General features: G+C 35.9%; 1 protein-coding gene across 1 annotated transcript in view; it reads right to left on the bottom strand.

Annotated features, from left to right (window-relative positions):
* LOC122813673 (nuclear factor 7, ovary-like) overlaps positions 1–14,468 on the bottom strand; it is a 146,980-nt gene that overhangs the window by 74,737 nt on the left and 57,775 nt on the right. The window lies entirely within an intron of this gene.

Below are 14,468 nucleotides of genomic sequence, written 5' to 3' on the forward strand. Positions count from 1 at the left end.
GAAGGCTGATGTTGACAGCAGAATGGCTGTCATCAGTGATGCTATTAGTGTCATATGCTCATCACACCCTGAGGAGAGTGGCACAGAGTTGCAAAGTGTACTGGCAGTACCCCCCCCCCCGCACCACAACAGGTGTATAACTCACAATGTCAGCAGAAAGAGGACATGACTCTTCAGCAGAGGATGAGAAGGCACCATAAAGCTCCACATTAAATGGGTATCTGGATGCAAAGATGATATTCAAGGTAACACAGTGGCGTAACTCACACTAGTAGAGAATTGCCTCAGAATTGAAGCAGCAGCAGCGCAGCAGGGGCCATACCTCTCCATTTTTCAATTTTTTTTTTTTTTTTTTTTTTTTTTAACTCCTATATCACTCCTGCGTCATGCATGTGTGGTGTGAATACAGTGCTACAGTCGTGTATGTGTGTGCAATGTATTCCCATATCTTCTCTCCCTATTCCAGTAAATAAAAACTATTTTTATTTTAATAAAAAAATAAAATCTAAAGCAGGGAATATGTGATGGGATGATAATTTATTATTGGAACTGGGAGCTATATTACTACATGTCTAAATGTGTTTACTAGATTTGTTCGCAGAACATAATGGATTATTTCATCTCATGGTTCTTCCTTGACTTTTGTGGTTTCCTTAAAAAAAATCTTTTATAAAAAATTTTTAAATTTAATGTTTCAGTTTGAGTTCAGTTTAGATGTGGCTGCTTTTAAGTTATGCGCCCAAAACTTTCCAACAATGGCAGCTTTCCAAGTTTATATGACCAATAACTAAAAATCAATTCTCATTTTTCATCTTTCCGTCATTATTCTTGGAGATGTCTTGTGATGTTGTCAAATTAGAGGTTGAAAAGAAAGCTTACTGCTATGTTTTTGAATGTTAAATGCCTGTTAAAATACAATGTACAATGTTAAGAACAAATAGAATAGAATTCCCAGAACAAAGTTAATTTAGATAGAATAGAACTTTGCGAACTACCATTTCTCTTTGCGAGATTTGCAAAGAGATTCAGATAAACATCGATAAGTAAAAGGCAAGAAAAGTAAAGCCAAAACACAAAAGCATAAAGTAGTAAGATGTGTAAGTAAAAGTAGAAGCATGTGTTCTTTATGCAAAAAAGAGAAATGCAAAAAAAGGGGCCTTTGGCGCCTTCTTTTTTGGGCTAACTCACAACAGCTCTAAGCTCCACACAGAATGAATACAATTCACAATTGACAACCCTTTGATAATGTACCCACTACATTGAATGATTGAATGTGAAATTAAATGTGATTTATAGATGAGAAATGTATTTAGAAATTTATTACTTTATTTATTTAAGTGCAATCCACAGCAATCCACTCAACTGTATCAATGATTTTCAGGATGGTCATTGGATTTCCTGGATTGGACTTTTCATGTTTCAGCTCTCTAATCTAATAAAGGACTGGCTCTTAATAAAAAATTGGGAATTAAATGTGGTGATAATTACATTATTAATAAAGGATATGATTTTTAAGGTATACAATGGTATATGTCTATATAAAGGTAATGATCCTCTAATAATCCACTCTTCCTCCTTCTACTTATCCTCACTTACTCACAATCTCTTATAACTAATTATTGATCTTTCAAATTTTTGTAATAAAAATCTTCTAAAATATACTGCAAATCTCTTTGCCATCCATCTTAATAAAGAGCTTATTACACATATTCCAAACAAATATAACACTTTATCCAACAAAGACCTTTAAGACAAGAAGCACAAATAGACACGGTTACCTACCCAGCAAATGTCCCCAGCCAAAACTGTTATTGCTGAATTGGCATGGAACCCTGTTGTTGGTGGAGATGCTGTACTCCTGGGTAATGGGTAATGGGTGCCAATCTTGAGAATAGAAATGGGGTACCTACTGTCTAGTAGAGATACTAACTTAGCAACTTGATATCAATATATTATTTTCCTATTATTATTATGTCAAGGCAGGCTAGGTTTTTTGTATGAGACAAATTAAACCTCTATAATTAGCTAGCTTTATGAAATATTAAATTACAGCAATAGCAATGATAAAGTTTTATTAGTTACAGATTATACATATTTCTTTTTTTAGATAATTATTTAGATGACTGGAGTTTTCTCGTAGGTATTTTTATTTATTTTGGATTATTTTAGGGTTTTTTTATTTAGATGACTCCGGTTTTTAATGGCTAGGGCGCTCAGTTTGCTTCTATTTCCTCGATGGCGCTCTGGTAACACTAACCAATATTATACCATATAAAAGGGGTTGAAGACAAAGACATTTTTCACAGTTAACTCTAGTCACAAGCAAGGTCTTGACAGCCCAGTAAGAAATGTGCAAATAAATAGCTCAGGCATTGGCCACTACTACTGGGAGTCAGATGGGGATGGAAAACTGCAAGGTATATGTGAATTTCAGTAATACAAGGGAATGGTTGTGGTCAAGGATAATGCCATAATGGTCATCAAGCACAGTATGGTAGCACGCACACAACATCCATGTCTGCCTCTCTTCACACACAAATAAAACTTACCAAATAAACATTGCAAGCACAGTTAAGTATGGGCAGGGTACTATCTGCATACCTGGAGGTTGAGTTGGCCAAAGCCCCATGTGAATCCCAGGAAAGTGTATGAAGAATTCCACAAGATGGAGACAGAAGAAGAGAGCAAGGCCTCATCAGCAGTCCACGGCTCATGTTACAACTTTACAGTTGAGGTTTAGGTCACATGGTACTGACAAGTCCGGGCCTAAAAGTTTACCTACATCTGCCAGATCCAAACATTGAAGCAACTCAGCCTCAAGTCCACAGGCCAGCATCTGCTCATGATCAATGGGACCACTGACCACACTTTCTTTAGGGTACATCATGCATGACACCCGAGACATATAGGGCATAACTCATCAATGAAAATTCAGCAGACAAGCTGCACTTCATCTGTATATGTTGTCACTAGTACTTAGTAAAGGGGGGTATTGATGTTTAACTCTTCACCCATAATTTAAAGTATGGCGCACAATAAGAAAAAAAAAAAAATATATATATATATATATATATATATATATATATATATATATATATATATCAGTTATAATAAGGGAGAGGTTTAATTACTGACATAAGTCAGTACCTCTTGCCAGGAAAACTAGTACTGTTTCTACTTGTACTGAAGCACCATACAGATGATGACAATGCATGTTTCTGCACAAAGCAACACATGCTGATAATCAGACTGAAATGCAATGATTACAGATACAATACAAGTTCTAATCACACAACACACCAACCACAACAATATGACTACATGTCATGCTGTAAGTACTTAATGAGCAGAAGTTAAGCATATTCATCATCATCATCATGTCTTCAAAAAAAGGTTGGTATCTTACCCCTGTAATCGGGTGTATGAAATTGTTGTTTTTAGATATTTCTTTACAAGCCTTGTATCGCTGGCAACAATAAATCCCAACCCTTTCACTTGAAGGCAGCTTTTTATTGAAGCTGGTAGTTGTTTTGTGTAAAAGTTGCTAAAGATTTTTGTTCCTTTTATACAAAAACTTAGGAAAGTTGTGCTCCCCCCACACCCCCTAACTATATATACCAACTCCAGGGTCGCACGACATTGGGGAGGGGGGCAAATCTCTGTTATTTGCCTTGAATACTGGTTTTCGATCAAATGAACTTTCAATCAAATGGGCTTAGGTTAAATGAAATTTCAATCAAATGAAGCAGACCCATATATATATATATATATATATATATATATATATATATATATATATATATATATATATATATATATATATATCTAGATAGATAGATAGATATAGTAGAAGGAAAGATATAGAGAATGTCATGTCATGAGCATGATTTTTGAGAGCAGATTATAAAATGATATGAGGTAATAAAACACGAAGAAGCTAGACAAATGTTTGTGTTACTGGACTCAGATTAACTTTCATATACATGTCTAATATTTGAGCCCATGGAAGATATTCAGAGGCTGGATAGTAATTTTGTTTACTCATTACATCCAAGTGATGGCTCCAGGTGCATCTGCAGTTAACTCTATTGATGTTTCTAGGCACCAAATATTGCTTGTTCATATTTGCATCAATAATTCCAAAACCATGCTATGTACAAGATTTTAAAAGATTTCATCTTAAAGCTTACATAATGGCAAACTCATCTGCATTAATACTAGACCTCTGTCTAGTGTACATAAATAGATATTAACTGTTGTTTTTATGATATTAATTTATATAGATATAATTTTTAAATTGTTCTAAATATCTCAACAACAAATAGCACAGACAGAACTCCTTAGCCTGATATGAATGCACTCAGCCAGATGAATAAAATGCTACTGACAATATATGTGTAACTTGACTGGTTGCTGAGATATTGTAAGTTGTTTACAAAATATTACAAATGTAATAGTTACTGTGTTTATTGTGACTACTACCACTATAAAAATAGTTTGTGCTGAAGGGTTTGCCATTTATACTTCTTTCATATCCCCCTATAGTTCCAGAGCTATGAACATTTGTTTGAAATGTGAGGACATAATTTGAACCTGTCAAAAGGTTTAGGCTTTGCCCATTGGAAGTTGCAGTACAAACATCCTGAGATCCATTGGTATATTTTATAATTGAGGCTCGAACAGAAATGGCAGGCTGAAAGAGTACTACAAGTACTGCATATAAAGGAATATTTGATGTGAAAAGACAATACAGTATAAAGGTAAAAACAGCATGGTGTGAGCATTTAAATAAATATATTATAGACGATCCAGGGAGGGAAACATCTTTATTCTAGAAATGTAACTAAATCAAGAATATTTAGAATTTTTGTATGGAAAAGTTTGCACAAATACCTCTATAGCTCTACAAACGTCTACAAATTTTCCTTTAGACAAATGGCATGCATTGCAGATGTGATACTTCAGATGGTTGTTCTTAGGACCATATATTTTGGGAATGTATGAAATTGCTTCAGTACAACAATTATTTGAGTAATATGCTTAGTCTTATACTTGAATGAAAATTTAACCTTAATAGACAACTGTTTTTGTTGAGCTGGTGCAAATTTACATGTAGTAAAGAAATAAAAGTGCTGCTATCTTTAACATTGTGGCTAAGAAAGCTGTAACTAGAAAATGGGGAAAAACAAACCAGAAATAACAGAGGACAGGATGATGATTAACAAGGTTAACAGTATGGGCGTTTGAAAGACATGCGTAAATGGGCGTGCCTTCGTTGAAGGTTGAATGTCGAGCTGGCACCTCGGCGTTCGTGAAAATCTACTGTCAATCATTAGCGGAGCCGGAGTTCAGCTGTGTCGACCCCTAACCGGGAAAAGCCGAAAGACAGCAACAACAATATGAAAATGAGAGAAGAAGTTATTCATTTCCAAAATGTAAACAGATAATAGGAAGTACTTCCTAATCAAAGTAATGCACTCTGACGTCAAACACATGGCAATGTTCAGCTGTCCATCCATCCATCCATACATCCATCCATCCAAGTAGCATAAAATATTAAAACTAGAAAGTCAAGTTAAAGTGCTGCATCTTGTGTTCAAAATTAATGTTACACTTGAAAACATTTCAAAGTTTCAATTGAGCATTACAAATGAATTTATTTATGAATATCTGTCTTACAGTAAGAAATCTACTGAAGCTGGAGTTTTCATCTGCATTACATGTTCATTTTCACCAGATACTCTTCTTTTTTTATTTTAATCCAAATACATTCCAATAGGTAATTTACAATAATCCTGTTTTTCGGGATTTCTATGAGCATAACTGTTTTCTCTACCTTGCAAGATAACATTCTGCAGCTCCCCGTTAATCTCAGTCTTAGGACTGCAGTTACCCAGACCATCACAAACACACATGCACACACACACACACACACACACACACACACACACACACACACACACACACACACACACACACACACACACACACACACACACACACACACACAGATCCCCCCCCCCACACACACACACACTAAATTCTTGGGGTGTTCTTTCTCACCCATCCTCTTTTTTTCTCTAAGGGTTCTGGGATAATATCTGCTCTTTGAACCATGAGGTAAATGTATGAGTTTACTGCATTCTTCTGATCTACTTATGTGGTGAATGGACTTTAACATGTAAGCCCTACCATGTGTATGCCGAAAGTTGTTTTATAACTGGCTGTATATCACTGGTAAAAATCAAACCTGCTAAAAATTTGTTAGAGAGGATTGCTTAAGAAGTTACTGTTGAGAAAAAAACCTAGGTAACTTGAGATTCAAACCAACAACCACCATGTGCTGAATATGTGATATGAGCATAGTTACAAAACTCATCATCTTAAGAAATAAGTCTGACTCTGTGTGTGTGTGTGTGTGTGTGTGTGTGTGTGTGTGTGTGTGTGTGTGTGTGTGTGTGTGTCTGAGTGCATGTGTGTGGGGGGGGGGGGAGAAAAAAGGACAGAACCATACCACAATTTATGCTTAATCTGAATAACACATAATTCGGTTTATAAACTCTTTAAACTATTGCTGTTGTATGGCAACATCCTACAATTCGAATGTGAATGGAACAAGTCATGATATTAGGTAAGCAAATTTCATTCTTAATTGGCTGTCCAATTTTCTCCCTGCATATTTAAACAATAACACACAAGTGGGTGTGGGTATATCAGGAGTTACCCACAGTTGGCATGGCTTGATTATGAGGGCAAAGTCAGAGTGATCAAAAAAAGTCAACCATAGGTAAATCCTGATATACCCACACCCAGAACTGGGTTACTGCTGTTATACAATGACACTATTTAAGAAAGAAATGATTTACCTTTCTTAAATAATGTCTTTGTATAACATCACTGTAGTGTTCCTCCACATTGTATGCCATTCTTCTGTTATTTTTGATCTATTGCACGTGCGTATAGGAGTCATATTCCCACACTTGCACCGTACATCAGTGCTATTAAATAAAAGTAACAGAGAAAACAGAATCTCCGTCTGTTGCTTTTTTTTTTTTTATAAGAGTAACAATGGAGAAAGTGAATCCCCATTGTTGCTATGAGACAAAAATATGGACGTTCTGTGAAGTTTTGGACGGTTGGCAAGTACAAGAGTCTGCTGACATTTATGGACAGACAGTGCAAAAAAGAAGGGAAATTGGGTAGGTTTGTGTCCTTTTATTTTTCAGAATGCACCTGAATTTTCTTCTTTTTTTGCACTGTCCCTCCATAGCATATTCCAATAGAAAAGTCTAGCCATTGAATAGCGACAGGACTTTCTTCTATTAGTATATGCTTGATTTACAGCAGGCATGCTGGTTGGCCTGACCGATCAGCATGCAAATTTTTGAATACTAATGTGCTCTCATTGTATAAATATAATACCACTTAAGAAACAGTACATGTCTCACACAGTTGTAGTGAAATAAAACGTTATAAACATTATCAGCTAACAATCAGTTATAGTTTCCCAGTAAAGTTTTGAGTTTACTAGTATTTAAATTTCAACTTATAAATTGTGCTCTTCACTTCCAGATACCTTGCTTTCCCTGGTTTCTTCTGGTATGGGATGCAACTGGTTCATCATTAGTTAAGGGTAGAATGTTGTTGTTGGCATCTAGTTAACATCTCTGACTGGGGAGGGCTTTCCTAACAGGGGAACCATGAATCTAAGCAGACAGTCCTTCACATCAAACAGCTGTAGCTGTTGTAAAGAGAACAATGAAGGGTAATTTTTACTTTGGCTGGAGGGTTTGATGCCAGAAGAATGGCTTGAGGAATATGAAGTCCACAGGCAACACTGTGAGGCTTCAATGACTTGTGAATGAATTCGCTGCAGAATCATTCTTTCAACATTTGCCAAAGCTTGGGGTCTGTGTGAAAAATGATACTGCATGCAAACTTTCAAAATTGTACACACTTGTACTACCTAATAAACAGAACATGCTGGAGGGATAGATTCCTGTCCCAGAGACTTCTCATACTCTGGAACAAACTACCTATCTATATCAAACAAAGCTCCTCATTAGCACTCTTCAAGAAAAATCTTGATGATTGGATGGGAGATTGGAAATTCACCCCGGGGATCACTTCTGTGGCTTTGCTTGACAGGGGCACAGGAAAATAATTTTCTTGTGTGGCAAAAGCCAGGGTACCATTTGGCTAGGCTTATATAGGCCCTAGGGCCAATAGCCTAGTACCTACCTATGGACATATGAATCTGGCTTGTAAAATGGTGCCTCTAGCCAATTGCATACAACAATGATAAACAAATCTGGGTATGATTTCTTCTAACATTGGCGACCATAGTCCCATCATTCCTATCAAGGGATAAGCTTCAACCTATCCACAAAACACATCTACAATTACTAAAACATACTTCAATTTTTGATGCTGTGGTAATTCAGGCCCATTGTACACAACAGAAAGGTCCCCACAGCTTTTTCAAAGATTATGTAGGCACAGAAACACATTTTGACATATTACATTGAGCACAAACTGCACAGATATTTACAAAGTACTGAATGACTTCAGAAATGTAAGAAGCATATCAGTCAGTGAAAATTGGTCTTATTACTGCATTTCTCCCTAAGTTCCCAAGTGAGAAGGAAAATGACATGGCTGTACCAAATGAACCAGAAAAGAATGTGGGGCTACCAGCCTCCAATCTGATCGATGCCATAAAGAGTCCGGGGAGCGGCTCCAATAGTCAAAGATCCAACTCACTCTTTCAGACTCATCAGCTTGATTTTGAAAAGATAACACTTCCTGTAATGAAACAGGTGTATTAATATCTTGTAGTTGCTACAAAAATTAAGCCTGAACAAGATATGATAATGCAATTTGTCTAGCTGCAATGTCAGCAAAAGCATTGCATTTTGAAATGTAAGACTCATCAGTCAACACACTTGACTACAGCTATTTCCCTAGGCAACAGAAGTGCATTCAACAGTTCATTAACAAAAGAAGAATTTTTGATAAGAGTTCCTGCTGATCTCATAGGTTCATAGGTTCATAGATCGGTACTAGGCTACTGGCCCTAGGGCTAGCCTAGCCAAAAAAAGTACCCTGGCTTTCGCCACCCAAGGAAATTATTTTCCTGTGCCCCTGTTGAGCAAAGTCACAGAAGTGATCCCCGGGGTGAATTTCCTATCTCCCATCCAATCATCAAAATTTTTCTTGAAGAGTGCTAATAAGGAGCTTTGTTTGATATAGATAGGCAGTTTTTCCAGAGTATGGGAAGCCTCTGGGACAGGAATCTATCCCTCCACCATGTTCTGTTTATTGTTGTGACAAGGTTTAGGTCCCTAGAGTATGTAGCTCAGAGGGATTGGGATTTCTTTAACTGGAGCATGTCCATCAGCTCTGGGTTTGACAAAGATTTGTATGTTAGGCAGAGATCACCTCTGAGTAGGCGATATGTGACAGAGTAAAGCTGGAGTTTTTAGAGACGGTCTGCATAGGGCATCTGTTTGAGGCCAGTAATCCTCTTTGTGAGGTATTTCTGCAGCCTTTCCGATTGTTGTAGATCTCTTGTGAGGTACATACCAAAAGGGGAGCTGTATTCTATAATGGGTCTAATGAGTGACTAGTACAGGGGAACAATGACCTCTTTTTTCCTGGATGAGAAACCTTTTGTGATGAGGTGTGCCACATAGAAGGATTTCTTGATTACTGTGGTGATGTGATTATCAAAGGAGAGACTACTGTCCACCTGTGTCCCAAGGTCTTTTATCACACATTCGGTGTTAAGTAGACTACCGCTTATGTGGTAGTTCATGGGTACAGAGTTTTTACCAAAAGGGGTGACAATGCACTTTTTGGCCTTGAGCTTGAGACCATGGCTTTGACACCAGGCATCTGTCTCAGTGAGGCCCTTTTGTAGGATGTCCACATCGTTAGGAGTTTTGATTATGGCTCCTAGTTTGCAGTCATCTGTTAACTTCATTAGCCAAAGACCTTCTGTGTTAGCCTGTACTTTAGAGAAGTAGGTACCAAACAGGAGAGGACCCAGGACTGAACCCTGTGATACTCCACTTGTCACTGGTCTGAAGTTGGATTTGGAGTCAGCTACTTCCACAGTGTGGGTTCTATCAGTGAGCCAGTTGGCAACCCATCTTGTGACATAGGGATTTATACCTAGTTTAGTGAGTTTATCTATAATTCCAGAATGGGGGATGGTGTCAAAAGCCTTGGTGAGATCTAGATAGGCTGTGTGAACCACCTTACCATCATCTACGGCTTTTGTGACCACTTCAAAGAAGTCTATCAGGTTTAGGAGACATGATCTGCCTTTTACAAACCCGAACTGGGTGGGGTCCAGAGTTTGGAGATTACCAATGTACCTTAATTTACCCAAAAATATTGAACTATCCCATAAGCATAACGTGAGTCCTTGAAAATTGTTACTGCTCAGTCGTTTGCTAATCTGCATGCTTCAGTAATAGCTACAAGTTCAGATACTTCAGGTGAAACATTTTGGTTTAGTTGTACAATCAGTAATACTTAAGTTTTCACTACACAAAGAAAATGTTGCAACTAAGGAGCCATCTTCTCTTCGAACAGAGGACCCATCAACAAATAAAAGCAACTCAAAACTTGGTAAAGGAATATATTTTACATCAAATCAAGAAGGAAGGGAATGTTTAACTAAAAATACATAACTGTGAGGTTCACATTTGTCCACTGTGGGAATTAAATAAGCATGGTTAAGAGGTACACATCTAATGATCTGTAAAGAAGGATTGTTAAGCAAAGATAATTCATATTTAGGCAGACAGACTGGAGGCAGGGGAATATTAAGTTTTAGTTCTTAACAACAGTGCTGTAGATCAGTGTGTGTATTGTACCTAGGCAGCCACTGTAGTCAGAGAGCAAATTTATTGTATTTATTTATTTTTTTTCAATAATTTTTATTTATTGTTTACAACAATACAGAACAGCAAGTAAGATGTAACATAAGAAAAAATACCACATATGACCATCAATCAATTGTTATACATTGAAAGTCATACAATAAGAAGTAAGTCAGTCGTCTATACTATCTACACTATATACATAGATGCTTTCAATATTCAGGTGAAAAAGTGTAACAATTAAGTAATGGTTATTATGTGTAAAAAATAAAAGAGAAAGAAGAAAACTTTTAAGAGTTAGGTATATGGGTTGTTATGAGATCACCTAGTAGTAGTTTAGTATGAGCATTTGTGATGGGCTATGCTAGAATAATGTTAAAGACTTGTTCCCATAATTTTCTGACTTTAATATTTTTGTCCCTTTTATCGATTAGTAGTTTATGGGCTAAAAGGTGTTTGATTGCCATCAATCTAAAATTCTCTCAAGAAGTATTAGTTGGGTTAAGCCAATTGGATGCTATGTATAGTTTCATTAAAAGAAAAATAGTAATCAGAGTAGCTGCTTGATTCTTGGAGATATTGTGTGGGAGGATATGTAATAGAGTGAATTCCCAGGTGAGTGTAGATGTCTGATAGCCCATCTTCTGTAGTTGAAGTTTGAGGGAATTCCAAAGCTTATAGACACATTTACAGCTCCAGAATAGATGGAGTAAATCAGCAGCTTGATCTTTACAATGTGGGCAGAGTGGGGATTTTATAGGGTTAAATTTATGTAGAGTAGCAGGTGTGAAATATGCGTTGTTATAGATCATAAGTTGGGTGAATTTTAGTTTCTTGAGGGGTATGGATTTTATTGTTAGGTTAATTGCTTGGTTTATTTGGTGGTTATCAATGGATGAGTTTATCTTTCTCCAGTAGTCAGGAAAAAGTATATCCTTCTGGAATTTAACGTCTTTGATTATTTTGTAAGTATTTGTGGTGAATTTCTTAGTTGAGAGGATAGTTTTTCAAAGTAAATTACAGGTTTCTATATCCCTGTTGGTTATGTTGGTGTCTTGGAGATAACTGGAACACAGCTTTTTAATTTGTCTCAGGATCATGAAGTATAATTTGGGAAGATTTAATTGGTTCCTCATTTCTTGTAGAGAGCAACTTAGATATGGGCATATGTCTTGAATAGTTGTATTGATTTGTCGAGGAAAAGGGTTCCGGTTTAGGGCCTGGTTGTTTATTTTAAGATTAGAGTTTTTGTGTAAAGGTTGTAGTGTTTTCATAGCTTGTGTGAGGTTTATGGATTTAAAGAGTTTTTGTGTTAGTAAAATGGAATGTTTTAGGGGCTCTATTATGTTACATGATTTCGCTAGATTCGGATTTAGGAATGGTAAAGCTTTAGGGTTAATGTCCAGGCTTTTGATGTGCCTGTGGTATATTATTATCCAATGCGGGGACCAGGCTTTACCTTTTTGGTTGTATTGAGCTATTCACAACACTCTATAAGTGTTTATAATTAAGTAGTATGTCTTAAAGTTTGGAAGGGCTAAGCCACCTTTATTTTTGGGAATCGTGAGTTTAGAATATGAGATCCTGTTTTTTTGGGCCCCCAGATGAATTTAGCAAGCAAGGTGTGTATTTGTTTGAAAAATTTGTTGGGTATGGTTATCTGGGATGTCATGAAGATATAGAGTAATCTGGGTAACACATTCATTTTAATTACAGAAACTTTGGCCAAAAATGGTAATCTTAAATTGTTCCATCTTTTAAGGTCTAATATAATGCTTTGCCATTTTTGAGTTATGTTGTTTGAGTAAAAATCTTTGTTGTTTGTAGAAAATGTAATGCCTAGATAGCTAATTACTTCTTTTGTTTTTATTTTTCCTACCAGTGGTAAAAGAGAAAATGGTTTAGGAGGTTTTAAGGGAAAGATGTTAGTTTTTTTGAGGTTTAATTTGTAGTTCGATATCATCGAGAAGTGTTTAATAGCAGACAGTGTTTTATTTATATCCCAGACTGGTGTGGTACAGTATATATTCAGATTAGCAGTTTAGTGAATTTAATGTATATTTATTAATGTATTTATGTAATATTTATCTAATTTAATTTATGATTGAGAATTTTATAGCACACATCATTTATTAGCTCTCAAATTCAAAGAAGTTGATAGCAGTATTATGCACACTAAATTGCGCACAGGAAATTAATTCAATCAGAACTACGTTTTTAGTGCAGGAACGCACACATTTTACATTTTTACTGATTGAGTTACTCAAGGTTAAGATTCATAACTTTGTTTTTAAAGAAAGTTTTAAAAGGTTGTGAGGAATTTACAGTTTTACTCACTGTAAAAAAAAATAAGCTTGATAACAAGCCGAATTGATCTATGAATTCATTTTTACAAGTTGTTACTAGTGTTCAAATTTCCGGCACCTAAAGGGTTGTATAGTGAAGTATACAAAGTACACATTGTAGTTCCCTTTGTATAACTCGCACGCTGCAAATCAATTTGATTAATTATTCAATTTAAGGCAATATTGTTATAAATTGACATGTGCTTAGCAAACTATTTAAGGTCACTGCAATTCAAAGATGGTTGTTGTTGAAAAGCCGGTATTCACTGGGCTTAAGTTTTATTACGTTCGTTAATGCTTTTTTTAAAAGTTCAATTTCATCTACCTGTTTTGAACTGGAGGGATTCACCTTCAAGAACAAGTGATAGCTGTACTTGTTGTCTTGAACATTTGGATTTGGTGAGGTCTTACATCTTTCAGTTCCTGGTTTCTGCCTTTTTTTCTTGGTTCATATATTCAGATCATCCGCAAATGCAGAGAGGAAAATTTTGGTGTTATAGATTATTGGGGATTGTAATATAAATTTTGTTTAATGTTTAGGAAGAGTGGCTCTAGATATAGGTTAAAGAGTAGAGGAGATAGGAGGCATCCTTTTTGGGTGCCGTTTTTAATTGGAATTTTATTTGACCAAGTTTTGTTAATGTATAGGGATATATAAGGGTTGTTGCATAATATTTTTAGAATCTGGTTGAATTTTTGGGGTATGTTAAAATACGGTAATGTTTGGAGTAAAAATTCTATATTTACTCTATCAAAGGCTTTATGGGCATCAATAACTAGTGTGTATATATTTAGGTTATTTTGATTTGCGTAAGAGATTAATGTATTAAGTGTTAGTGTTATCACTTGTTTGTCTGTGTGGTGTAAAACCAGACTGTTCAGGGGAGATGATTTTATCTAGTAGGTTTTTCATTCTTTTTGCAAGTATAGATGTTAAGATTTTTGTGTCAATATTTAATAGTGAGATAGGTCTATAACTATCTGGGTTTTTTGAGTCAGCTTGTTCTTTGAGTATAAAAATAGTTTTGGATGCATTAAAGTGTAGGTCATTGATTTTATTATTTATTATATAATTCAAGATGCGGAGTAGGATTTGGGCTAGCAGGGGGGGAAAAGTTTTATAAAATTCAGCAGTGAGGATGTCTGGGCCTGGGGCTTTATGTGCTTTGATTTGCTGAATTGTTGAGGTTATTTTATTAATAGAAATAGGTTTGCTTAATTTTTCCTGTTG

The sequence above is a fragment of the Protopterus annectens genome, chromosome 10.part0 (genome assembly GCF_019279795.1).
Source record: "Protopterus annectens isolate FY-2018-M chromosome 10.part0, PAN1.0, whole genome shotgun sequence".
Lineage (NCBI taxonomy): Eukaryota > Metazoa > Chordata > Ceratodontiformes > Protopteridae > Protopterus > Protopterus annectens.